Below are 26846 nucleotides of genomic sequence, written 5' to 3'. Positions count from 1 at the left end.
CAAGGCCGAGGCCGTGGGAACAACGGTGGGAGAGAAAATGAGGAGGGGGACAGGATTGCCCAAGATGCCATCAAAAGACGGGGCAGGGCACCAGCTGGAGAAACGGATCCAGCAGAACAGCAAGAGTCATGAATGAAACCGGCATGCTAGGGGTGGTGGGCCTTTAAAGGTGGTGACAGAGCACAGGGGGAGGAGCAACCATCTGAGAATCAATAAGGGCGAGGGAGCCAAAGGCAGGTGAGGTGGGGAACTGGGGAGGGCAAGTCCCTCCAGTGAGGGGGAGGGTGTTAAGGGATGGGGGAGGGAGTGGGGGAGGAGGCGGCAGATTTCACACAGGACATGTGGCACAGAAGGCAGAGGTCCAGGGTTTACTAGGGGACAAAAGGGGAGACCAAGGGGGCAAGATTGGGCGAAGGGAGCCCGGGGCACCCACGCGCGAGAGGGTCAGAGGGCTATAACAAACTGGGAGTAAACACATGCTGATACCCGTTCAAGTGGTTAACACACAACGTTAGGGGGCTTAATACCCCTGTCAAAAGGAAGAAATTGGAACAATTTACAAGGAAAGAGGGCCCAGACTTTCTGGGGCTGCAGGAAACACACCTTAGGATAAAAGACCAGGGGCGCCTGAAGCTGCATGGGTTCAATCAGATATTGCATGCCTCTGGGAGGAGCAGGTCCGGGGGAGTAGCTTTAGCCATCAGAAACTCAGGTGACTTTAGGGTCGCTGAAACTATGAGGGATAAGGAGGGTAGGTATATTGTAGTTAAAGGGACATACCAAGACAACCAATATACCTTGGCGGTTGTGTACGCACTGAATACAGGCCAGGAGCAATTTTTGAGGCGGGTCCAGGGAGTACTGGAAGATGAGGCATGGGGGCATATAGTGTTACTGGGGGATCTCAACATAGCCTGGGACAGGGCGCGGGACAGATCCGGGGACTCTGGGAGGGGACGGGGTGCAGTGATGTCTGCAGAGCTCAAGGATAGGATTGGGAGTGTAGGGCTAAGGGATGTGTGGCAGGAACTGAAAAAAGGTGAAGAGGGCTACACCTTCCTATCGGGGGTTCATGGATCGCAGTCTAGAATAGACTATATCTGGGCGTCAACGGGTCTGATGGGTCGGATTGGAGAGGTGAAGACGGGCCACATTGGCATAGCCGATCATAAGGTGGTATCCATGCTTATGGGTTTGGGGCGCAGGGAAAGAGGGGTGTGGGGATAAAAAAAATACCTGAAGTTTCTTCTAACAGACTTAGTAATCAGAGAAGAAATGGAAGGGAAGATTAGGGACTTCTTTGCACAAAAAAAGAGGGGGGGACACGAGTGAAGAGATAAGATGGGACGCCTTCAAGGCCACACTTAGGGGAGAGCTGATAGCAGCAAGGGCACAGAGGGGGAAAACAGCTGAAGGTATTGGAAGAACAGCTAGAGGCAGAGGTGGAGACAGCAAGACAAAGGACGGTAACAACCCGACTAGGGCATCCATGAGGGAGTACAGGAGAGCATTGGGGCAGTTGGAGATCCTCTGGACGAAAAAAAGCTGAAGGGGCGCTCCTTAAAGTTAGTCAAAAATATTACGCTAAAGCCAATCAGGCTGATGCACTCCTTGCGCGCCTCCTGAGAGGGACGAAATCTAGTAACGCGATTACGGCTCTTAAGAAAGAGCACAGGGGAACGGGTCACACGTGCGAGAGAGATACAGGAAACATTGGCAGAATATTACAAATCCCTATATACATCGCAGACCCACGGGCCCACTTCCAGGCAGAGTTCCTGGAAAAGGGGACATTGGGAAGAGTTGGGAGGGAGTCATTACAATTCCTCGGCAGGGAGATCACGGAAGAAGTACAAGGGGTGATCCGCAACCTACCATCAAATAAGGCTCTGGGCCCGGATGGTTATACTGCAGGCTTTTATAAAATGTTCGAGGCAGAGCTAGCCCCACATCTGACGTCCCTGTTTAACACCATCCGGCAAACAGGGGGAATATCCCAGTCTATGGAAGAAGCTAAGCTAACATTGATTCTCAAGCTCAACAAGGACCCAGAGGAAAGGACGTCATACAGACCCATTGCACTGAAGCACCTGGATCAGGGGGGGATTTATAAAAGGTCGTCAGACAGCGGATGATATCAGGAGGGTGGCCCACTTAGTGGAAAAAGCTCAGCGGAAAGACACTCCCGCGGTCATGTTAGCATTAGACGCAGAGAAGGCATTCGACCACGTGGAGTGGTCTTTCCTGTTCAGGGTCATGCAGAAAATGGGCATGGGTGGGTGGGTTCTTGAAAATGCTGCAGGCCAACTACCAAACACCATCCACGAGGATAGCGGTGAATGGGGTTATGTCAAGACCCTTTAAGTTGAGTAGGGGCACAAAACAGGGCTGCCCTCTGTCCCCCAATGTTATAGGCAATTTATTTGGAACCACTCCTGCAAGCAATAAGGGAAACAGGAGCGATACAGGGCATTCCATTTGGGGGGACTGCTCAGAAGGTGGCAGCCTTCGCAGACGATATGTTGCTCACCCTGACAAACCCGTTAGAGTCTATTCAAGCTAGTAGAATCATGTTAGGAGTTTGGAAAGGTCTCGGGCCTAAAGATCAACCTTGGCAAATCGGAACTCCTGAACCTGACCTTGAAAGCAGGGATTTGTGACTCACTGAGGACAGCCACCCCCTTTATATGGAGCCCGGGGGAGAGGGGGGGGGGGGGCTGGGAGGAACTAGATATCTAGGTATAAAAATCACAGCAACTCTTGAGGGCTGGTATGCCGCCAACTACCCCCTACTGTAGAAGGATATCCAGTGTGATTTCCATAGGTGGAGAAACCTCCGGTTTTCGCGGATGGGTCGGGTAGCGGCAGTTAAAATGGTCACGCTCCCTCGCATGTTGTATCTTTTCCAAGCAATCCCCCAGGCGATACCAACAGGTTTCTTTAGGGAACTAAGAGGGATAACCAACAAGTTTTTGTGGGAGGGGAAAAAAGCGAGAATTGGCAGGCTATTATTGATGGTGCCCAGACGGGAGGGAGGGCTGGCCCTGCCAAACTTTCAACAGTACTTTGAGGCTACGCAGCTGCGGGTAATTAGAGAATGGCTCCAGGAAGGGGAAACTGGCTAAAATAAACAACTGGTGAAAATGGACAGGGCAGTCGTACATCATAACTTGGCAGAGGTCTTGTGGCTGCCGAAGCAATTTAGGCCCAAGCACCTATATGAGAGCACCATATCTAAATTAGTGGCGGACAATTGGGATAAACTGTTAAGAACCAAAGGAATCTTGACCTTCCCCTCCCCCTTCACACCTATATTCAACAATGGGAACTTTACACCTGGGCTAGAACAAGGGGCATTCAAGCAATGGCAGGAAGGGGGCTGCAAAAAGCTGGGGGATATGTTCCGGGATGGAGCGGTTCTCTCATTCGAGGACTGTAAGAGGGAATTTGGGGTGAAGGAGGGGGAAAGGCTGAGGTATGCACAGATACGGCACTGGGTTCTGAACCCCGGAAACAAACAGGCAGCGACTAGGAATATGACACAGTTTGAAAAGTTCCTCTCATCTAATGACGGGTCGAAGGGGTTAATATAAAACCTCTACAGAATCCTAGATAGCGCACTACCCAGACAACATTGGCCATATATGCGGCATTGGGAACAGATCCTGGGGAGGGAGATCGGAAGAGATGGAGAGGCTATGGAGAAAGATACCCAAACTAGCAAGAGCATCCCAACTGCAAGAGCGGTGGTATAAAATACTGTTTTGCTGGCACTACACACCGGCCCGCCTCCATAAGATATACCCAGAGACCACGGGAGCCTGTTGGAGGGGGTGTGGGATGGAAGGCAAGGTAGAGCAAATATGGTGGAAATGCCCAAAAATGGAACATTTCTGGCAAGAGGTGTAAAAGGCGCAGGCCTATGGGCCGGGAGGTAATAGACCACTGGAGCAAATTATACTAGGAGTTAGGGGAGATACTGAGGAGGGGGAGCCCAGAATCCGGGAAAAAGCATGAGTGATCCTCACGCTCGCAGCTATGACAGTAATAGCGCAAAGGTAGAAAAGTACAGAGGTACCCATGGTACAAGACTGGTTACGGAAAATATGGGAGATTGTGGCTCTTGAGTGGGCAGCGTATGCTACACATGAGAAGCTTCAAACCTTTGCAAGTGACTGGGGAGAAACTCTGGCCTTCCTCAGAGAAGATTTCCGGGTTGGGTGGTGCCCCCAGCACCTAAGACTATTGGACTTGCAGTGAACCTTGGTGATCGATCCATGAAATTAATGGACCGAGGTCTATGTGAAAGCTGCCTCCGGGAGTGGGAGGGAGGGGATGTTGGGGGGAATGAGTTTATATGTTGTAAAACTAATAAAAATATTTTTTTTAAAAACAGCACATAAAGACTATGTTAACAGCACAAAGACTATGGTCTGTTCGGAATCATACAAGAAGACGGTCCGACGTGAAGGGTGTGCTTGGTCGGACCGCACGAGCGCAGCGGGTCAGTCAACAGGATGTCTACAGTAGCAGTAGTAGTAGTAATACTAGTAGAAGGTGGAAACCGGAGGGCGAGCGAGAGACCTAGTAAAGGAGACACGAGGAAAACACCCTCCCAGTTCACGAGAGGGAGACCGGTCAATACGAAGGTGAACCTATCGAGAAAAGGTCAAGTGAAGTGGGAAAGACTTAGCGTAGGATGCCCAGATAGTATCTAGATAGTCTACACAGAGCTGGCATAATTTAAACCAAGAGACGGTGTGGTGGTGGCATGACCTGTGGTGGGTGGACTATGCTGTCTGGGAATGATGGCAAAACCTCCAGCACTGGCCTACCGGACAGCCACGTAAGGGATTACACAGAAAACAGTCAGATGTGCAAATAATACGTCGGGTCTGCACCAAACGCCCCGAACTGCCTATATTCGAGGACAGCGAAACCAAGCGGGCCCCAATGAAAGAAGGTAGAAACATAACATCACAGAACAGCCCCAGGCAGAAGCAGTGAATTGTTCTCCTCCCAGAACAGGTAACGGGAGAAAGTCTGGGAAGGAGCTGCGGGATAAGTTTAAGTCGAAGCACATACAAACGAGACTTATTTTGAACACTGGCCAGGTGCCAAAACATTTGCCTCCAAACATCGAAGATGCAGATGTTTGGAAGTTGCCAAGTTGCCCTCGAGACGATTCACTCCCGTACCCAGGGGTCTTCGAGAGCATCATTGGCAAGAACAGTATTCTCCTGGTGTACAGCCTGGAAACGGACAGCCTGCAGGGCACGTGCCTGTGAGCCAGAGGATACATTTAGCGACAAACGACAGTGCGCAAGCGGTTGACTTCCTTTTATTTTCATCAACATCGGATCCTGCAAAGAGTCAGTGCCCCTTTGAAACTAACGGGACACATAGCTTTTGTAAAAGAAGGAAGAGAAGTCTTTGTTCCTATTCGGTACGAGAGATACTGGCCTCAAGAGACCAAAGAGCAATCTGCAAGCCTCTTCATCATCTCAGTTGGGCAAGGTGGGGAAAGTAGAGGGGCAAAGAAGCCCCTGGAGGGAACTACAAGATTTGCTAAACAAGTTGAAGACAAGATAGCCAAGAAGAGGTTTACAAAGAACTGGGGAGCACGCTAGAAGGGAGTCATTCTCCTAGACCCACCTGTCATGGTGCATGCCCCCAGACATCAGGAGCAGACCAGCCTACCCCAGTCGCTGGGACCCATGGGGACCTTTAAGGCCCCAAAAGGTTGCCTCAAGACTTCCTGTAGTCAGTGCTAGCGCCGTTGGCGCCAGGCTCATATTGTTCCATCATGTAAGGCAGGTTGCAGAGGGCATGGAGACACATTCAATCCAGCCTGAAGGAACTGAGCCATAGAGTCTATTTCGGGTGTGGCTGGAGGGACTACTTTATGGGACTACTTGTTCTGGGTGTGGCTGGAGGAACTACTTAACTTGGGACTACTTGTGCAAGGCTATATAAACCACACCCTAAGGACAGAACAGGCTTCGCTTTATTCTGCACTTCTGCAGCGTAACGCTCACCGTGTCTGCAGCTCCAGTTTACCCGGTCATCATCCACGCCCGCCTTGGGAACCACAAACTATCAGTAGCACCTGTGGAGAAGGGAAAGAAAGAGAAAGAAGAAGAAGAGCGGTTAAGTCCTTACCCGAGAAGCTCCATCCGGAAGGCTTCCTCTTCATCTGCTCTCGGAATCGGCGCACCTGCAGAAAGGAAACACAAGCATAGAGAGCCAATACTCACCCGGACGCTGCATTCTTCTGCGATCCATCAAAGCGTCCTCACGCGATCGCCGCTCTGGAGTCACCGCACCTGCAGAACAGTAAAGAAACAGCAGGTCAGTCGCGCAAGGGAAAATAACAATTATTCTTTAAAAAAACATTTCAATGCCGCGCTTTAGCGCTAATACTCACCTGCAGGAATTCTGCTCAGCATCGCAGAGAGATGTCACGCATTCACCTGGCACACCGAAAACCGCATCTGCAAATAAACAAGCACAGTAGTGAGGACTTTTGCAACAAAGAACTTTTAAGCAAAACTATACCAAGAATCTATTGGCATAGAGACTTACCTACAGAGTCACAATTGTTCAGAACTCTGCTACAGCCCATAGGATCAGTGACACAACTAGATCCAGTGGAGAGGCTAACGGACATCAACGCGCCCCAGCATACAGTCGCAGGACGGAGAGTCCGCCATTAATAAACCAAAGGTGAGACATAAGCAGAGGGGGGCACAAGGAGGTCACGGGAGGTGGGAGTCTAGCCCGCCCCCTCACGGCTGGTTAACATCACGTTTCAACATTCTACGCAAATGCCCACTCGTGAAGAAAGTAGTGACAACAGAGGAGACACGTGCAGCCATTCATCGCTCAGCTTCGTGCGACGCCCCCGTGGAGACCAGGTGAGCGTAACACCACCTGGAAATTGTGGAACTTGGTTTCTTTTAATTTTCAACTTTCGAACCTGTCCTTTGTTTGTGAATCTTGGAACATTTCCTGAGGTTGAGAAAGCTGCACCTTGAGACTCATACCCAGGAGAAGGGGGTCATTCTCCTGGGTTTTAGAAAAAACTATTTTAGATTAGGATTTGTGTTTAAGTGGTAGGGATACACTTGTGTACAGGCATGTTATAAATGCAATATCATATCATGTATCATAGAATAAGTTTGGACTGGGAGGGTGAACTTTTGATTTTGACACAGACTTCCTGACTGCCCACGTTTTAGTTTGTTTGATGTATGGAAACCAACTCTAGTTAGGCATAGATAGGTTTGTTTATTCTATAATTAATTCTATAACAACCACTATACCAACGTTGGGTCAGACTACTCATTCCATGCAGACACAGAACCAAAATAAATTGTGTTTGACTGGTGCATGCTTGATATTTTAAAGTGCTGAAATACAACACAATATCTCATGGCAACAGTTGAGGCAAACCCTTGATCAATAAAAAAAATGAATTGGAACAAACTTGATCATTAAAGGTACCCGTGAGAATTCACACTGCAGCCTTTCATGGTCCACTCAACCACTGCTTGCGAATGTTCAAGCAGGCAATTTGGAGAGTTCTTGCTCACCGTTCAGGCTGAGGACATGCTCTAAAATCTCTACTGAAGGGAAAAACAACAAGGATGGCCTTTGACTTATCTGGGGCCCTGAATCGAGATCAACAAACAAAGCTCACGGCTCTATGGCCTTCAATGGTAACCTGGCCTAATTCTACCAAGGTACAGAGGTTGAGGGATGAGAAGGTATCCCTGCTGGAGCTGCCCCAAACCACTTACTCTAGTCTTGGGGCTCCTGTGGTGTACCTGTCCAATGATCCTGGGGCTTTGATCCATGCTCAAACTAATGAAGGGGGAAATATGAATAGTAATATTCAGATCGATTGTGCCATGGTCAATACCAATGAGTACCTAAATGAGACTCTTCAGCAGGAGAATACACAGGAGATGTGGGCGCATCGAAGATAATTGGATGGGAGCTGAGGAACAATGGTCAGGGTACTAAACGACTAAACAGGTCTAAGGTGCTGGAAATATTTATGCAAATCCCCTCGTTAACGTCTCTTCATTCAGGGGACATAGAATATATTGCATTGTCCACGAGAAAAAATAATTGCATGGTGTCACACTTCTTTTCTGAGATTGTGTTGAATCTGATTTGGTTACAGAGGGGGATCTTTAAGTCCTTGGGCTACGATTTGTTTGACATCAAAACTACAGAGGCCGCAAGGATTTTCTGGGCATCACACCTACTTCTGAGCCACCACCCTCAATGATTAATTCTATAACCACACAAGCTGTAGCAGGTATACAAGCAGTTATCCCGAATGATCCTCAAGACTGGTCGTTGATTGAGCAGGCCATTAAGACCCTTGTGTCTAACAGCAGGGCTGAGCAACAGTCCTAGCATGACGACCTTAGGATTCTCTTGTGGAACTCGTGTGGATTAAAAAAAAATGTTCTACAACTGGAAGAACTCTGCTGAAATGAGAATTAATTTTATATTCTGTTCTTACAAGAAACTACGTGCACCTCATCTTTTGTGTTGGCGGGTTATTCTTCTCGGTCTACTATGGCGAACTGGGGGACTATGGGAAGGCAGATTGGAGGTCTGGTTATTGCTATGAACACCAGCATGTTCATCTGCTGCACGATATGGTTTGAAGGAGAGGGAATACTGGCATTGCATGCCTCCTTTGTGGATGGGATTGGGGATGTACTGCTAGTAAATATTTATTGGAACCCGATGAAACAATCAATTTCTGCATTTGACTCGGTTGTCTCAGACATTTGACTCTTGGTTAATGGCCGGTTACCAACAAGCCACGATTGTGGGGATGGGCTTAAACACCTTTTGTGCAACTGATACGAAACCAATGACTCAAGCCAGGCAGAAAGGGGACGGGGGATAACAGCTATGCCTTGTGGGGTTCTAGCTGGGACTCGTTTATGTCTTCATGGGATCTGTAATTATTAGAGGTAGATCTTCCTAGCATGTAGAGTCAGCAATCTCTACCGAGGAATTTGTTAGGCTGAAGAGGCAGGACTGCCAACGTCACAGGAACCTGGTGAAAACCCCAAAATATGAACTCCACTTTAGAGATAACAAGCATATGCTGAAGTTGCTTTTCAAGGCTGACAGCAGACAATTCTGGGAGATAAGCAACTATAAAGGGGGGCGAGATGCATCTTTATTGGTGCCTGATGTAATCCTAGAACACACCTGGGTTGCATTCGTTGAGGGTAAATTTAATTCCCCAGTGGGGGTTAAGTGCAACCTCGCCAAATGTGAAACTAGTTACACCTTGGACGATTGATATCATATGGGCTATTAAGAAATGTAAGCCCTATTGGGCCCCGGGTCCCAACAGGGCTTGCCTGTTCTTGATGAAAACAGATCTGACTGCTTGGGCGGGATGGCATAAACCTTACTTTGATTCCATCTATGTCACACATAGGGTCCCATCTTCATGGACACAATCCATAGTTATTCCCATCTTTAAAAAAGGTGATCCCCACGATCCAGCCAACTGTCGGCCCATGGCCCCGATTGACTACCTGTAGGGTGTTTCTCTCCTTGCTGCTCAGAGACCTGAACACCTACCTAGCAAAGGCGAACACTGTTCCACGCTTCCAGGTAGGATTCAGGCAGCAGGTTGGAACTCCCCTCAGTGCTACATTGATTAAACATCTGTTGCTCTCAGTCAAGGCCTCTCAGGAGATCTATAAAGCCTCCCTGGAACTTTAATCGGCCCTTGACTGTGTGGAGCGCCAGCGGTTTTGGAATAAATTATTGAAACTCAAAGTAATAAGCTAGTCTCCTTAATTGCAGCATTGCATCACAACTCCTCTGCAAGGATTCGTCTGAACAAAGAAGGGCTGTTACTAAACCAATTCAGGTTTCCTTGGGCTTAAGACAAGGGTACATTCTGGCACTGACCCTATTCAATCTGTACTTGTGTGACATTGACCACTTATGGGAGAGACAGGATTTGATTGCAGTAAGATTGGGGTTGGCCTTCACAGAGTAGATCATCTTTGATCGGACACCGCTGGGCCTCCAAGGCAAACCCAACATTTTGCGTCCTATACCTCATTGAATAATCTGGCAATAAATAGCGCTAAATCTAAGGTTGTGATTTTTTCTAAACTCAAAAACCCAAAGGTGATGCAATGGTGTGTGGGGCGGACACTGTTTAAAGAGTGTCCTCCATGCAATACCCGAGTTAGAACCTATACAACACAGGTTCCACTGACATGTGGGCAAGTACTCCAAAGGAGAAGCTGGCTCCACTACTATCTCCTATGAAGCGCATTCTTTCCAAACTTTGCAGGTTTTCTATCTTGCCAGTTCTTAAATTCTATATGGGCAAGATAGAGCCTGTATTGCATTATGGGTTAGACATGGCTTCCATTGACCTTGGTGCCTGCCTGAATATCATACAGGGTACCATTTGGAAGAAGGTGATGGGGCTCGCCCGGTCAGTGCCAAATGTTATTATCAGGCACACACTATCCTTGACATCACTGCCGGCCAGATTTGACTGGAGACAACTGCTGTCCCATTCTAAGTTTCTCAACCCTCCAAGTAACTCTCTGTACATGGACTTAAATTAGATTATGATTAAAAGTTCAGTACTGTCTATAAAAGGGTTCTGGGTCAACATGGACAAACTAATGCACAAAAATGTATTGAATGTGTTGGAGCTTAAACAGAATCCAAATGCTATCAAGTCTAAGTTATTTAGGGATGACTGGAGAATCACTGATGAATCCCTAAATAAGTAATCCACATATCATGAACATGCAAGGTTCCCCTATTGGATGGGCCACCTTCAACCCTACTAAAAATTATTTCCCTGTCCGAAGTCCCGTACAGTTTATGATACGATATGGCATTTATAACACAACTATACACAAGTGTTTCAAGGCGCGACGAGGCAAGGGAGGGAAAACAGACCACGATCTTACTAGGCCAGGTGTCATTGAGATCGTGCAAGTGCAGGGGAGGGGAGGGGGGGAGGAAAAGGGCAGGGGGAGGGGGAATTGCTGTACATAGGATTAACAGTACAAAATAAATAGAATAAATAAAAACAATAGGTAAAAGTGCGGCCAGCTTGTGTCAAGCGCAGGGATGAGTGCAGACATCAAGCGTCAGGTGCGGGGGGGAGGGGGACTGTAGGGATACAGAAACAGCCCCCAAGTGCAGCGGTTGATTGGGAGGCAGTGCAGATCTTCAGCTGGCGGGGGAGGGGACCTAAGCCAGAGATCAGAGGGTAGCCAGGTGACCAGTGCAGTTTCAGTCAGGAGTTCATCAGGGGACAGGAGAAGAGAAAGTCGAAGCAAAGAGGAAGGTATTGAGGTGCTTCAGGAACTAGAGATGGCTCTCAAGTTTCAGGGAGGCAAGGAGGCTGTTCCAGAGGGAGGCCTCAGACAAAGATCTACCACCAATTCGTTCCTTGAAGAAGCGACTGACCCTGAGGGAGTTGGAGGCGGATGAGCAAAGAGCTTGAGAAGGAAGATATTTAGGAAGAGAGAGTTGAAGGCATTGAGGCCCCAGAAGGCCTTGTGGACAATGCAGAGGATTTTGAGCTTAATCCTCGCAGCCACTGGGAGACCGTGCAGAGATTTCAGTCCAGGAGCGAGATAATCCCTGGGCTTGAGGCCAAGGACAAAGGCCAAAGGCCAAGGACAAGTCTTGCAGTCCTGTTCCCCATAAGTTGCAGAGGGTGAAGAGTAGAAGCAGGCAGATTTAGAAAGACTGTTGCAGTAGTCCAACCTAGAGAGAAGCAGAGCCCTGGAGACAGTGAGCTTCTGCGGGAAGGAGAGGAAAGGAAGAATACCTCTGAGGAGGTGCAGCTGGTAGTGTGACTTCTTAGAGATGTGAGGAGAGAAGGAGAGTGCGGAGTCGAAGATGACCCTGAGGTTTTTAGCCTTACAGGTGGGAGCAGGAAGAGTGCCAAGAGAGGACAGCCGGAGAGCGATAGGAAAGGGGGGAGCAGGTGTGCCGATGAGGAGAATCTCAGTCTTACTGGCATTAAGGAGAGATCATTGGCAGCACACCACTCCTGGATAGCAGACAGTCCGAGGTGAGAGAAGGAGAAGAGATGGCGGAAGGGAGCCTGAAAATGAGCTGAGTATCATCCGCATAGCACTGAACGTTTGGGCAGAAGGCAGCAATGCATTGGGCAAGAAGTGAGAGGTATTGATTGAACAGCCAGGGAGAGAGGTTAGTTCCCTGGGGAACTCCAGAGGAAGAGATTGAGAAGAGGAAGGACCCAAATTGGCCCCAGGAGCGTCGATCGGAGAGGAAAGAGGTTAGCCAAGCCAGGGCCTGATCGGTAATACGCAGGTTATCACGGAGACGGATGAGCAGGATGGCATGGTTGACAGTGTCAAAGGCAGAAGAGAGATCAAGTAAGATGAGAACACAGAGGGTATTGGAGTCAAGGTTAGAGAGCCGCTCTTCACGGATGTTCAGGAGAACAGTTTCTGTGCTTCTGGCATCTCTGTTGTCAGACTGATGGTCATGGAGACAACCAACCAATTCAGTGTGAAGATTAAGATGGGAGATGGCCAGCTTTTCCAAGAGTTTGCAGAGGAAAGGAGTGATGGAGATTGGGCGGTAGTTAGCAAGGCAGGAGGGGTCCTGAGGGTTTCTTAAGAAGAGGGTGCACAAGTGATGTGCTTCGGGGGGAAGGGAAGGCTCCAGTGGCGAATGAGTGGTTGCAGAAGTCAGACAAAGCAGGAGCCAGGGTGTCAATGTGGTCCTTGATGGTTTTAGAGGAACAGGGGAGAACCAGTTATAATGAGACTTTCATAGATCGGACTTGTCTAGAAACCTTGTCTGGGGAGAACAGGGGAAAGGAAGAGTAGGAGGGGTGGCCACACAAGGGCCAGAGGAAGGGCAGGGAGTAGAGGGAGGAGGAGAAGGGAGGACAGGATGTCCTGAGTATTAGAGATGAAATGAGAGGCCAGGGCTGTGCAGAAAGCCTGGGAGGGGACAGGAGAGGTAGAGACTGCAGCAGGATTAGCCGGCTTCTTGCAGATTTCAAAGAGTTTTAGCCGAGTTGTTGGATGCCGCAGAGACGCAGGCTTGGATAAGGGTTCTCTTCTTGGTGCGAACAGAGAGCCGGTATTGCCTTTGGAGTAGGCGGCAGGCCAATTTGTCAGAGATGTACAGGAAGCACACCATTTCCTCTCAGCCCCCCTGCACTCGCGTTTAAGGGTGATGAGGTCTGAGTCATACCAGGAGTTGCACTTTGCTTTGGGCTTCAAGCGGATCCTTATGACAGGGGCAAGAAAATCAAGAGTATCAGATATAGCAGAGTGGAGCATAGAAAGGGCTGTGACAGGGTGTGAGTCAGCCGAAGGGGGAGGGGGCATGAGAAAGTGGCGTCAAAAGCCTCAACTGACACACGCTTCATGGTTCGGATAACCAAGAAGGTAGGTGGCAGTGCTGGCGTTGGCTTGGCCTGAGGGGTGGAGAGAGGGAGCTGGGAGGAAAGGAGCAAGTGATAGCTCCAGGAGAGAGGAGAGGTGAGATGGATAGAGAGGGGAAAGCCAGAAGAGATCAAAAACATCCAGTGTGTGCCCTGCAGAGTGAGTCGGGTCAGAGGGGAGGAAAGAAAGTCAGAGGTCACTAAAGAGTCCAGCAGAAGGACAGGAAGAATTCAGGTGGATGTTAAAGTCTTTAAGAAAGAGGAGTTGAGTGGGCGAGACAAGGAGGGAGGAGGAGAGGTCCGCCCACTCAGAGTGAAAGGAGCAGATCTGACCAGGTGGCCGATAGATGGTAGCCACAGTAAGGGAATGGCTAAGAGAGGGATAGAGCCTGCAGATGAGGCATTCGAAAGAGGAGTAGGCCTGCTTTGCAATGACAGAGGCAGAAATCCACTTAGGAAACATCAGGGTTCGAGGGATGTGGGGGTTGAAGAGGAAGGAGGAGAGGGCAAGGTAGCCAAGGAGGAGACAGCAGGGGGAGGCAAGGAAGCCGTGGAGGGAAGAGAAGGGACAGCAGAAGAAGAAAGGAAATTGATGAGGCACAGGAATAGTCTATCAAAGAGGAGAAGGTTGGCCTGAGGGCCTTGGACAAACACGGTACCATTCAGGTAAACATTAATGATGACCTTAGAGGAGTGGATGGAGTTCAGGAGGGCCTCCCACCGGATGCCACCATTAATGGGAGAAGAAGAGAAAGGAGAAAGCAGAGAGACCATATGAAGAGTCCATCGGTCTGGCGAGGGAACGGCAAAGAGGATGTTGGTGAGGGTTTGCCTGGAGAAAGCACTGGTATTGGTGTCAGCGATAGGGAGGCCTGGGTTGGAGATCAGGATGTCCTTTTTAAACTTCTTCCTACCAGATTTAGTGAAGAGAGCAGGATAGTCGATAGCAAAGCAGTTAGAAAAGATGAAAGACAGGCACCATGATAGAGTAGGTAGGGAGCGGCGAGAACAACACTAGGGAAGGACACAGAGGGGGGCAAGCAGACGAGACAAGGAGATTCAAGACAGTAGTAGACAATATAACAACACGACAAGAGCTAAGACAATAGTACAACAGTTTGCTAGATGAACGCTTTGCTAAGAAGGCAAAACCAAAGACAGCACTACTTTCACAATGTGGTTTAAACACCGGAGAAAAACACACCTAGGTCTGAGAGTCCTGTATAGTGGGAGAAAGGCCTAGGTTTCACAATGTAATTTAAATACTTTCACAATGCAATTTAAATACCGGAGAAAAACACACCTAGGTCTGGGGTCCTGTATAGTGGGCACAGGAAACGTGGAGGCAAGTGAGGACGCCGGTGCCGGGATCAAATCAAGCTGCACTCACCTGCGACATGCCTTTATGAGATTTAAGCTGAATCAAAGTTGCATACATGAACGTACAAGGAACTGGCTCACAAGTGATAAAGATGGGGCTGTTAGCAGCGAGGCGACGCTTTTGTAATGTGAATTCCGAGGTGCAGAACTTGGGACACTGCATTATAGACTGTCACTGAGTTCTGGCAGTATAACGTTTTTTGAGAAAGAACTGCGTAGCTTTACCTCAGAATTTGCTAAAGATCTACAGTGGTCACAACTCATGTAGGTTAACAATTTAGCTCTCAATGTGCTTGATCGATTCCTAAACGAAACAGAAATGAGGTGTCAAGAATTTATGTTTTTAGATATGTGATGTTCTATTTTATGAATTGATCTACTGGAAGAGTCTGTACGATGAAATTTGAATGGTTATATGCTATGGTATAATTTTCTTTTTTTCTTTTCTTTTTCTTGCTAATGTGTTTTCCTTTTCGTATTTTTGTTTAAGGTTTTCTTGCTTTGTAAACCAAATGACAATAAAAAAATAAAATAAAACAAATAAAATTAAAATAAAATAGACTGTTTGCCAATTTGTGGACCTTACCATTCATCATGAAGAACTATTACAAAACACCAGAGAAAATAACTCTTCCCTGCAGTACAGGATCCCTGGCTACAAAAGCATGCAGCACAAACTACTCTCTTGCTGTTTAAAGGCTTTGGTTGGCAAGTGATGGAAAGTGCGACAATCCAGGATTTAGTGTTAGTTTTGCACAAATGACCTCCAGCACTTGGGCAATTGTTTCACATTACAGAATGTACTTCCTCTGTTGCGAGTGAGCAGCATTTTTTTGTGAAATCTATTTAACTTGTTTAATCCCAAGGATTATAAATTGACCTAATAGTCACCAACAGATATTTGAGCATTGCCAAAGTCATGCGAAAGAGGTTCTCATAGATTCAGCATCAATTTGATGTTTGGTTGTGTCAAAGTCAGTAAATGCTGTAGTGCACTGAAAAGGATCAACCTTTCGATCCCTGCACCAGTCACAAAACTTACAGCAACGGTACAAAGATTTTGTTGCTGGCCTTCTGGCCGAAAGCAAAAACCTCCATCACATCAACTGGGAGGTCCCAATCCTTATATCTCAACCTTTCAGATACCAAGCGTGAAGGTTGAGAGTCCTGACCTCTGGATGGAGAACCTGACCCCCCCACCTCTCGCGAGAGCAGAGCCTCTCGGTAGGGAAGACGGCGTGGAGGGTAGATGGACATTTCCAGAAGGTCCGTGTACCACGCTCTCCTGGCCCAATCCGGAGCAATGAGGATCATGTGGGATCCGAACCTCCGTAACACTTTAGGAATGACGGGGACTGGAGGAAACTCGTACGGCAGAGGGAATGACCAATCCACCACAAATGCGTCTCCTAAGCCACCTCTCGGAGGAAAGTCCCTTGAGCAGAATCTCTCACACTTCCGCTTAGCACTGGTGGCGAAGAGATCCACTTGTGGGGTTCCCCAAAGGGAGAAGATCTTCAGAAGGACTTCCTGAGTCAACTCATTCTCATGAGAGATCGTGATCTGCCTGCTCAGAGCGTCCGCCGCTGCATTTTCGTCTCCGGCTAGATGAAGTGTAGAGGGCGAAATTCCCTGCTGTATGGCCCAGAACCAGAGCTGCATTGCCTCTCTGCACAACGGGAGTGACCCTAACCCCCTTTTTTTGTTGAGGTAATGCATGGCCACTGTGTTGTCTGTCATAATCAGGACACTCTTCCCCCGCACAGATGGCAGGGCTAGCCGGATTGCTCTCCGCTCTAACAGATTCATGTGGGGTTTGGACTCTGACAGAGACCAACGACTGTTGGCGGTCAAGTCGTTGTCATGAGCGCCCCATCCTGTGAGGGAAGCATCCATCACTACAGTCACCTCCGGCCATGGTTGCCAAAACGGCTCCCCCTTCATCAGGTTCCCTTCGTTGGCCTACCACAGAAGATCCTGGGAGACCGAAAGTGGAATCTGAACGGGACCAACATCTTGCCTGAGAACTGAGACCACTGCATCTTGAGGACCCATTGCAGAGATCACATCCTCAGCCTGGCCTCTGGCACCAGAAAAAGGCAGGATGCCATGAGGCCGAGCAACCTTAAGAATTCGAAAGCCAGGACATTCTGGGCATGTTGAAACTTGTCCACCATCTGCACAATGCAATAAGCCCTCACCTTGGGAGGCAAGCACTTCCAAGGACGTGTCCAACACAGCCCCAATGTACTGGAGCTGTTGAGGTGTCAGATGGGGAGCAGGTGCAAGTGGATCTAGGTCACCTGGCCTAAGCCCCCGCCCACCTTCTTAGCCTTGCCTCTTCCTTCCTGATCTTAACTATTAGATCAAGGGAGTCTCTCGCAGGGGCGTCCGAAGCGAAGGGCAATTCCTGTTCGGACCAGGAGGACCCAGGGCCCGACCCCCCTGCTCAGACAGCAGGTAAGCATGCACCAACATGTGTTACTCCCTCTGTCCCCACAGGCCATCCCCACCCCCTCTGGTTCCCCTGATATTTCCTTGTGCCCTCCCCTCTCGCACATATGTGTTGCCGGTTTGGCTTTTGGCGTTATTCTTCTACCCTGCCCCCCCCACCCCACCCCTGTCAAGCCTACTTCTGCAGGAGTCAGTCCTGATAAATTCTGGTTTCACCATTACCGTCTTGTGGCCAATGCTGGATTAGACTTATGGACTTCATTCAAGGTGCGTCGCCCTTTCTTAACTCTCATGCTGGACTTCCTTTGCATCTTGTACTCATGGCGGCCCTAAATCATGCTGTTCCCATCTTCATCTTGTATCTTGGCTTGCAACATTATGTGTTACTACTGACTTCTGCAATGGTATTCACTCTCCCCTTGCTTCTCCACTCTGTTGATTGCTAACTCTGTTCTCTCCTCCTTTCTCTTCTTCCCTTTCCCATTTCCTCCCCTTACTTTCTTCTATGCACTTACTCTATCAGAATTGTCCCTGGACCTAGTATGATAGCAACCTCGTCTGTCTCCTTCCCCCTCCCCTTACTGTTTTTTTCTTCCCCACCCCCTTCCAGCACGATCTGAAATGTCGTCAGGCCGAGTACGATAGTTAATTTCACATCCTTACTGTTCATGGCCTGTAAGAATGTCATTGTATTTTCTAGTGTTCCTTCCCTGGCCTTGAAGCACTTTGAAACACATTGTGTATAGGCGCTATATAAATAAACTGTTACGCTCACCTGGTATCCACGCCAGCCAGCCCTGGTTGGATGATTTGCACTCTTGAACCCTCTCCCGGTCCCTTGGTTAAGCCTCTGGTTAAAGATGGCTCTTAATATTGTAAAAGGTGGATTCTCCGTCCTGCTCCTCTTGGCAGGGGCACGTAGATGTGGGGGGCGAGCAGTGACCAAGTTACTTCACTGGTGCAAGACCGCCCCTGTGGGAATCCAGGCCTGCTGCAACTCCGTAGGTTTGCGGCTTTACAGTCTTTATATGCAGTTCTTATGTTCCTCTTAGTTCGAATAATAATGTCTTGCTCCTTTCCTTTTAGGTATGGAAAGGTATTTTGGTGTTGTCATGCAGTTTGAAGGCGAAAGCGTGGTGTGCACGATGCCGTCCTGCAAGTAATGCGCGATGAGCGGCGCTGTTTCGCCTTTTATATTGCTAACCTGTGTCTTTTCTCTCCTTGCAGGTTGCGATGTTCCTCGCCGAGCGCCGTAGTGTTCCAGCAATGATACTGACCAGGAGATGACTACCCAGATAAGAATTGTGTGGCTTTCTTCATTCAGGAGGAAATACGAGTAAACGCTTACTAATGCTGTCTTTATTTCTCCTCTTTCCAGTTTATGGTATTCCAGGATGCATGTGGTGCCGGATGATGGAGTTCGTACCTTCAGGTGAGTGGAACTGAAGTCGCCGATGGATTTTAGACAGGATACTGTTCCAGGTAACTTTCGGAGTGTTCTTTCTCGCTCTGCAGGTCCTTGGTTTCAGGTAAACTGGCATCAAAGAACTGGACACAGTGAGCATTACGCTACCCACAGCAGAATAACGCAAAGCATGTTCTGCTGTTTGGAAGTGGTTTAAATAGTCTCAGGTAAAGTAGTGCAGGTAAAATAGTCCCAAGCCTGCTACACCCAAAGAAGTCCAGGTAAAGTAGTCCCAGGCCTGCCACACCCAAAAGACTAGACCGCATAGCTCAGTTCCTTGTAACTGAGCTATGTGTGTGCCTCCATGTTGGCGGCTGAACCCCCCCCCCACCCACCAAGTTAAATAGTCCCATTCTAATGTTGGCCTTCATGATGGTTATGAGCCTGGACTGACTCCAAGAGTGTCTTGGATGAGGTTTTAAGGTCTTTGACCTGGCCCTAACTGGAAGGCTGACTTGCCAGTGAGGGCCAGGGGCAAGGGTCATGACGCTATCATATCATATCAGATGCGACTTCTTGAAATTGAGGGAGAAGCCCAGCCTCTAGAGGGAGCGGCAGGTGAGACTGAGGTGAGCCAATGCTTGCTCGGGAGAACGTGCACAGATCAACCAGTCGTCCAGGTTAGGGTAGACGTGAATCCCCCCCCCTCCTCGCCCGAGATACGCTGTCACCACCACCATTAGCTTGGCGAAGACCCTCGGGGAGGAGGTCAATCTGAATAGAATGGCAGGACCTGAAACTAAAGTGCGTGTCGCCAGCCGCAAACCTCAGGTACTTTCTGTGCTTGAGATGAACCGGCCCATGAAAGTAAGCATCCTGTAGGTCCAGAGACACCAACCAATCCTGAAGTTGAAGGGCCTGAAGGACTTGAGAAAGAGTCACCATCTTGAACTTGTCCTTCCTGAGGAGTTTATTCAACCAACGCAAGTCCAGGATGGGTCTCAAACCCCCGTCTTTCTTTGGGATCAAAAAATAAAGTGAATACCATCCCTTGTTCCTCTCCGCTACAGGCACTAGTTCTATAGCGCCTTTCTCTAGCAGGTTCAAGATTTCCTGCACAAGGAGCGGATCTGGAAGCTTCAAAGAGAGATTCCCTGTGGATTGTCGTGAGGCTGCTGTAGGAAGGGAAGACAGTAGCTGTGGGCTATTGTATCCAGAACCCACACATCCGAAGTAATGGCTTGCCACTCTTCGAGATGCTAAGACAGTCTGCCCCCAACCGGCGAACCATGGGACATGACCTCATGACTGTTTTGGAGCAGCTGCGGCAGCGCCTGAAGGCAAAGAGGCAGCTGCCTGAGCGGCTTTGGCACCTCTATTTTCCCCCGACCACCACGTGTACTTTTCCACTTATCCCTTCGACTGGCGGGTCCTCTCGTTCTACCAGAGGAGGAGTAACGCTTCACTGTTTATGCCCCTTCAGGCCAACAGAGGTGGGGTCCACCCAGAAGTCTCTGGCGCAGCAGTCATTGTCATGCCGGCCCGGCGCCCCGCCACACAATCCTTCCTGAGCACAGCGCTACAGGAAGGCCCTGTGGTGGATGGTGGGGACCTGGCCCCTCAGACTCCAGTCTTTTGCCACAACGAGCGACACACCCAACCACACCACCTCACCTCCACAGGGGGAGCCGGCATAGCCCCCCTCTCCAGCGCCGCACTGTCTCCCCACTGGCCGCTCCAGGGGGCAATCCGGCGATATCCAAGACTTGGGCAGGTGTGCCACCACCAGGCTGGGGCCCAAACTCCTCTGCCGATCCCAGGCCCCCTCCAGCACCAGAGCCCTTCAGTGAGACACCAGGCCCGCCTCACGTCGGGTGCGGCCCCAGTCATCCTTCTGCTCAGGCGGCCCCCAGCAGGCAAGGTTTCAGGCACAGGGGAAAGTGACACACTCCACTAGCTGCTAACAAGCCGGACCTGGTGTGTGGCACTTTATAAACAAGTGGCAGGCTCACAACCCCTTTATGAGCCAGCTCCGTCAGTCCAAGCCCCCGGCATCAGGCACCATCAGTGCGGCCGCCTCCTCGCTCGAGCGCGCTCAGAGAAGAGCGGCCATCTTAACCGTGAGCACCCCCAGAAAATGCAGTATTTTCTTATGTGCAGTAATGGTATGCACAAAAACAGGGTGATAGCCAGTTCATCAAGGACTACCAGATTCCAGAAACCATGGCTGACTGACCCAATCCTTATCCAAGGCTCCAGACTCTTCTTGGTGCCAGCATCAAGGACAAGTTTAAAAAGGCCGGCCCTCCGGAGGTCTGGCCATCTAGGTTTCAGTTAAATTACAGTGGGAAATCAGAAAATACCATAAATCCAATTCCAATATTTTATTTCAAACTTAAGTCCAGGGAAAATAAAAGCCTTTCCCTAGTCCATTATTAAAATAACAAAACTGGGAAGGGATCACTAGACTTCTTGTACTTGCTGAAAAATATTACAGGCGGTGATTATGTAGGAGATCAATGTGACTACCAAGTGATTGTGGAGGAAATGTTAACCTTAGAATAGGCACCTGTGATTACCTGTTTGTGGAAAATGAGGAGGAAGTGGCATTATTTATATCTAGGTCATATCTGGTAGACCCGGCTGCCTCGGAGAAATCCATATATCTTTGGGGATTTCTTATGTAAATAGGTTTCAGGGATGACAATGGCACATGCCACTCTGCCAGCAATGTTTGATAATGGGAGGTTTCCTAATATAATTGTCTATGTCCTAATCCTCATTATTGGTCCTAATCCTCATTCGCGGTTTTGATGTTCTGAAGAGGCGTGAAAGCCACTATAATCCTCTCTCCCTTGTGTCTGTTTAGGATGCTAGTGGGGCGAAGATTGGCTCCACTTAAACCTCAGAGACTTCGAAAAAAAAGGGAAATGCAGGTTTAGCTGGAAAGCCGACAGGGAGACCACTTTGTATAGCAGGGTAATTGTAGCGAGCAAAATCAATATAATGATGGGTTTAAATCTTCATACTCACCAAGATTCGCTAGAGTGTATATAGAAGCCCTTTTTTTCCAATAGGAAAAGACAATTTAAAAGGAAAACATGTGAGGCTGTCTGCCATTTGCAAGGATAAAAATAGAACTCTGCTTGGAGCACCAAAAGCTCCCTGTCCAGAAACAGTGGACATTAGGCTAAGATGGCGCAATTATAAAGTGGAATTGCTAAAAAGGAAAGCAGAGACTGAAAATAAAAACTGAAACAGCAAAGATGGCAGATGCCAGATCCTTCAGTGGTATTGTAGCTAGGAACTCAAATGGGCCAATTATGGGGTTTCCTGAAGTCCCAGAAGTCCACATCTCAAAAAGGACTAGATAAACTACTTTTTGGCTCAATAAGCAGGGAGCTGCGATATTAGGGATTCAGTCTTTGGAAATGAGGCAGGATTGTCCAGGGTGGGGCAATTAAGCCCAATTACAGTAAAATAAATTGAATAGGACATAGGCAGGCAAGGTACAATGGGATTCCCAATTACAATTTTCATGTGCAAACTGATTTCTGGACCCCATTTTTGGTGCAATTATTTCACACAATTATTCTGACTAATTCCGTAGAGCTGGAAAATGTTGATTACAGTGCTAATATACAAAAGCAGTAATAAGTTAACCCCATCCTTATACCATCCGGTCTCTTTACTGGACAGTCCCTCCAAATTGTTTGCCTAGATAATAATGAAAAGGCTAGAGGAATGTATTCCGGATATCAATTGGCCTTTAGAAATACAGGTATGGCTCCCCAGGACCTAAATGTATCTCCCATTTTGGCCAAATATGTGAAGATAATAGGATCTTCCATCTGCATTGTATTTCGGAATTTGGGTTCTGCTTTTGATCACTTGGAGAGAATACTTTGGGAAGCACTCAGCGACACAGGGGTCCCCAAACCCTTCCTACACATGCTAGTGGCTTTACACAAAGATACAAAAAGTGGGTTGCCGATTCAGTAGAGTGAACAGATCAGGGTTGGGAAAGTGGGTGAAACAGGAAATCAGGCAAGGGTGTGGTGCTTGCCCCCCTTCTATTCAACCTTGGACATAATTATGATGGTGCAGTAACAGGAGACTGCCAGTTCTGGGTTTTGAGGACAATGCAGTGCTCCTAGCGAAAACATCAAAATCATTACAGATCATTACAAGATCCTCTCCGCACCCAGATCCACTCGTCCTGGAGGGGGTGTAGCCCTGATCGTGCCCGAGTGGATTCCTGCCACTATCATTCCCACTCAGATCTACCCCTCTTTTGAATGCCTTGTCTGCAGGCTCTCAATCTCTGCCAGTCACTCTCTTAACGTTGCTACTCTCTACCGGCCTCCTGGTCAAATCACCTCTTTTCTCTCTGAGTGGGCTGACCTCTCCTCCTCCATCCTGGACTCAACCACTCAACTCCTCCTCCTTGGTGACCTCAACATCCACCTCGATTCTCCCTGTCCCTCATCTCTGCTCTTTCGAGACCTCTGCAATTCCCTCTCCCTCTCCATCCTCCTCTCTGACCCGACGCACTCTGCAGGACACACACTTGATGTCTTGATCTCCTCAGTCCTCCCTCTCTCTATCCCTCTGACCACTCCTCTCTCCTGGAGTGACCATTGCCTTCTCTCCTCTCTCACACTCACTCTCTTCCCCCTAGCCACGCCCACCCCAACACTGCCACCTACCTTCTTGGACATCCGACCTATGAAGCGTGTGTCGTCAGTGAAGGGTTTCACTGATACTTTCTCTCGTCCCCCCCACCCCCCTTCCTCCTCCTCCTCTGGCTGACTCACACCCAGACACAGCCCTGTCCCTTCTCTACTTTTCTATCTCTGATACTCTTGATGATCTTGCCCCTGTCATGAGGATCCGCTTTAAGACCAAAGCCAAGTGCAATTCCTGGTATGACTCTAAGTGTAGGGCGGCTGAGAGGAAATGGAGGGCTTCTTGCTCATCCTCTGACAAACTGGCCTGTCGCCTGCTCTAAAAGCAATACCGACTCTCTGTCCGAACCGAGAAGAGAGTCCACATTCAAGCCTGTGTCTTTGCAGCTTCTAACAACTCGGTTGAACTCTTTAAAATCTGCAAGGAGTTTGCCAACCCTGCTGTAGTCTCCACCCCTCCTCTTGCCTCCCAGGCTCTCTGCAATGCCTTTGCCTCTCACTTTATCTCAAAAATCCAGGACATCCTGTCCACGCTCTCCTCCCCACCACCTCCTATTCCCTCTGAGTCTGTGCTTGCTGACCCTCCCCCCCCTTAAACACCTCCCCACCCTCCTTCTCGTCCTTTCCTCTTTTCTCCTCTGATGAGGTCGCAAGACAAATCCGATCTATGAAAGCCTCATCAAAACAGGTTCATACCTGTTCCTCTAAAACCATCAAGGACCACACGGACACCCTCGCTCCGGCCCTTGCTGATTTTTGCAACCACTCCTTTGCCTCAGGATCCTTCCCCTCCCTCTGAAGCACTCCTTTGTGCATCCTCTTCTCAAGAAACCCACTGCTGATCCTTCCTGTCCTGCTAACTATCGCCCAATTTCCATTATTTGTTATTGGTGTGTCCAAACTTAACTCAATCAAGAGTAGAATGTTTTTCAAGGTATGTAACTCATACAGCCAATGTTGACAGAGACACACTTTGGAATGACAAGTTACATGGAAATTCAACAGCCTTAAAATTGAAAGTACATACATTCTTAAATATTATATGTTCTTTAGAATGAATTTCTAAGGTTGGTAGAGCTGTTTTGTTTGCTACTTTCTTGTGGCATGATAAGCTGCTATACTAGGAATCCAAAATTGAAAACTGTAATAGTATAGTAGTAGGAATTGTATTCCTTTCATCTAAAGAATGATTTGAGGGTTTGCTTAATGACACAGCCATACCAATATGTTGAACCACCAGTTAGTGGTGAAAGTCTTGTGAACAAACATTGCAAAGAAATTATCTCATAACCTTAGTTTCGTTGAAATATGGCCCTGTCTTTTTATAGACGTGGTGTTGGTAGACAAATGCAGAAAATGTTGATGCCTTTGATCAATGTTTAGTCAAATTGCTTTCAAATAAGTTCTTTAATGGTTTTTATAGTGACTGTTTGTTCTGTTTTTACTTTTATCGGTTGTAAATATGTAAATATTTTTGTAATGTGTATTTTTGTAAGAAAATTCTTGTAAAATTGTAAAAGGTTTGTATAGACCAAACAAAGATGATGATAATAATAATTTCCATTACTCCGTTTCCGGGCAAACTCATGGAAAAGCTGGACATCTCTCAGCTTAACCTTCATTCCGATTCGGTTGGCTGTCTCCATGAACATCAGTCTGGTTTCAGAGCTGCCAGAAGCACGGAAACTGCTCTCCTGAACATCCGTGAAGACCTGCTCTCCAACCTTGACTCTAACATTCCCTCTGTCCTCATCCTACTTGATCTCTCTACTGCCTTCAACACAGTCAATCATACCATCCTGCTCAACCGTCTCAGAGACAACCTGGGTATCACTGATCAGGCTATGGCCTGGCTGACCTCTTTCCTCTGTGTTCGACCTCCCAGGTCCAACTTGGGTCCTTCCTATCATCTATCTTCCTCTCTACTTGTGGTGTTCCCGCGGGGTCTAATCTCTCGCCCTGGCTCTTCTACCAATACCTGGTAACTCTCGCCCACTGCATTGCCATTTTCTGCTCAAATTTCCAGTGCTAGGCTGGTGACAACTCATTTTCAGGCTTCCCTCGGCCACCTCCTTTCCCTCTCCCATCTCTGATTGCCTAACTGCCATTCAAGATTGGTGTGCCGCCAATGATCTTTGTCTGAACGGCAGCAAGACAGAGATCCTCCTCATCGGCACACCTTCACCATCCTTTCACCTCACACTCAGCTCTGAAATCTCTCCATTTGCTCCCAGTGGATGCAAGGATTACATTCAAAACCCTCTGCATTGTCCACAAGGCTTTCTGGGGCCTAGGTTCTAAATACCTTCAGCTATCCCCCCGCAAATACCTCCCCTTCCGAGCTCTTCACTCCTCTACCTCCAACTCCCTCATGGGCAGTGGTTTTTCAAAGAAACAAGCTGGGGTAGAGCTCTGTCTTCGGCTGGGGCCTTCTTCTGGAATAGCCTCCCTGCCACTCTAAAACTGGAGAATAACCATCTCTGGAAGCACCTCAAGACCTTCCTTTTTTCCTCTGCCCTCTCCCCTGCTGATCTGCTCTCTCTTGGCACTGTGCACGTGGCCACCCTCTGTCCCCTGGGCCCAGGTACCTGCTCACCTTGCCACCCTCCTGCACTGCCTCCTGGCCACCCCTTGCACTGAGGACTGTATCTGTACCCATACAGTCGCCCACTCCCCCATTTCCTTCTTTTTCTGCACTTATCAGACTTACCCAGTCTGCTGCTGTAAACATAGCACTTGCTGGCTGCACTACCACTGTTTATTGCCTCTATTATCCATTTGTTTTTATTTATTGTTATTTATATGCGTCTCCTTTGGTCCACACTCTCCACTCTCGCCCTTCCATGCACTTTTCCCCTATCCCTTTCCCATGCACTTGTGTGTTCTCAATGTCACTGGGCCTAGTAAGATAATTGTTGTGTTATCCCCCGTTTCCCTTCCTTTTGCCTGGTCACACTCCGAAACACTTGTGTATGAGCATGATACAAATAAAATATATCATTACAAGTATTAGTGGACAAACACTCAAGCTATAGGATGTCTAAGGGCTTAAAGGTCTACCAGAATAAAGGCTATGTTATGGGCCTCTCTGACTCTAGAAATTGGTTCCTGACATTTGTATGGGATGTCAACCACTTGCATCCAGTGATCACTTCGATTATGTGGGTATCGGGATCAAACATCAGCTATTTACAAATTAACTTACAGGCTTTTGTAAATATACATCAAATGATATATCGCCACTTGTGGCTGTTCACCCGCACCTCCCACCCTCCCAACCCCACTCCCCAGCCTATTCCACTTACAATGTCTACTTATACTATGCATCTGACTGTACCAAACGTGTACCCATATCGATACTCAATCTTTTGTGTTGGTGCTTATGCCTGAATCTGGGGGGAGTCCTGCGCAGAGGCCATCAATTCCTGCAACATGTGCCTCTATGTCTACATTC

The 26846-nt window shown here is 48.3% G+C and overlaps 1 protein-coding gene across 3 annotated transcripts in view; it reads right to left on the bottom strand.

Annotated features, from left to right (window-relative positions):
* Positions 1–26846, bottom strand: part of SLC12A6 (solute carrier family 12 member 6) — a 3180404-nt gene that overhangs the window by 2425831 nt on the left and 727727 nt on the right. The window lies entirely within an intron of this gene.

The sequence above is a fragment of the Ambystoma mexicanum genome, chromosome 13 (genome assembly GCF_040938575.1).
Source record: "Ambystoma mexicanum isolate Mex_15411 chromosome 13, UKY_AmexF1_1, whole genome shotgun sequence".
Lineage (NCBI taxonomy): Eukaryota > Metazoa > Chordata > Amphibia > Caudata > Ambystomatidae > Ambystoma > Ambystoma mexicanum.
The sequence above is the reverse complement of the archived record's forward strand: the minus strand, read 5'-3'. Positions and strand labels throughout refer to the sequence as shown.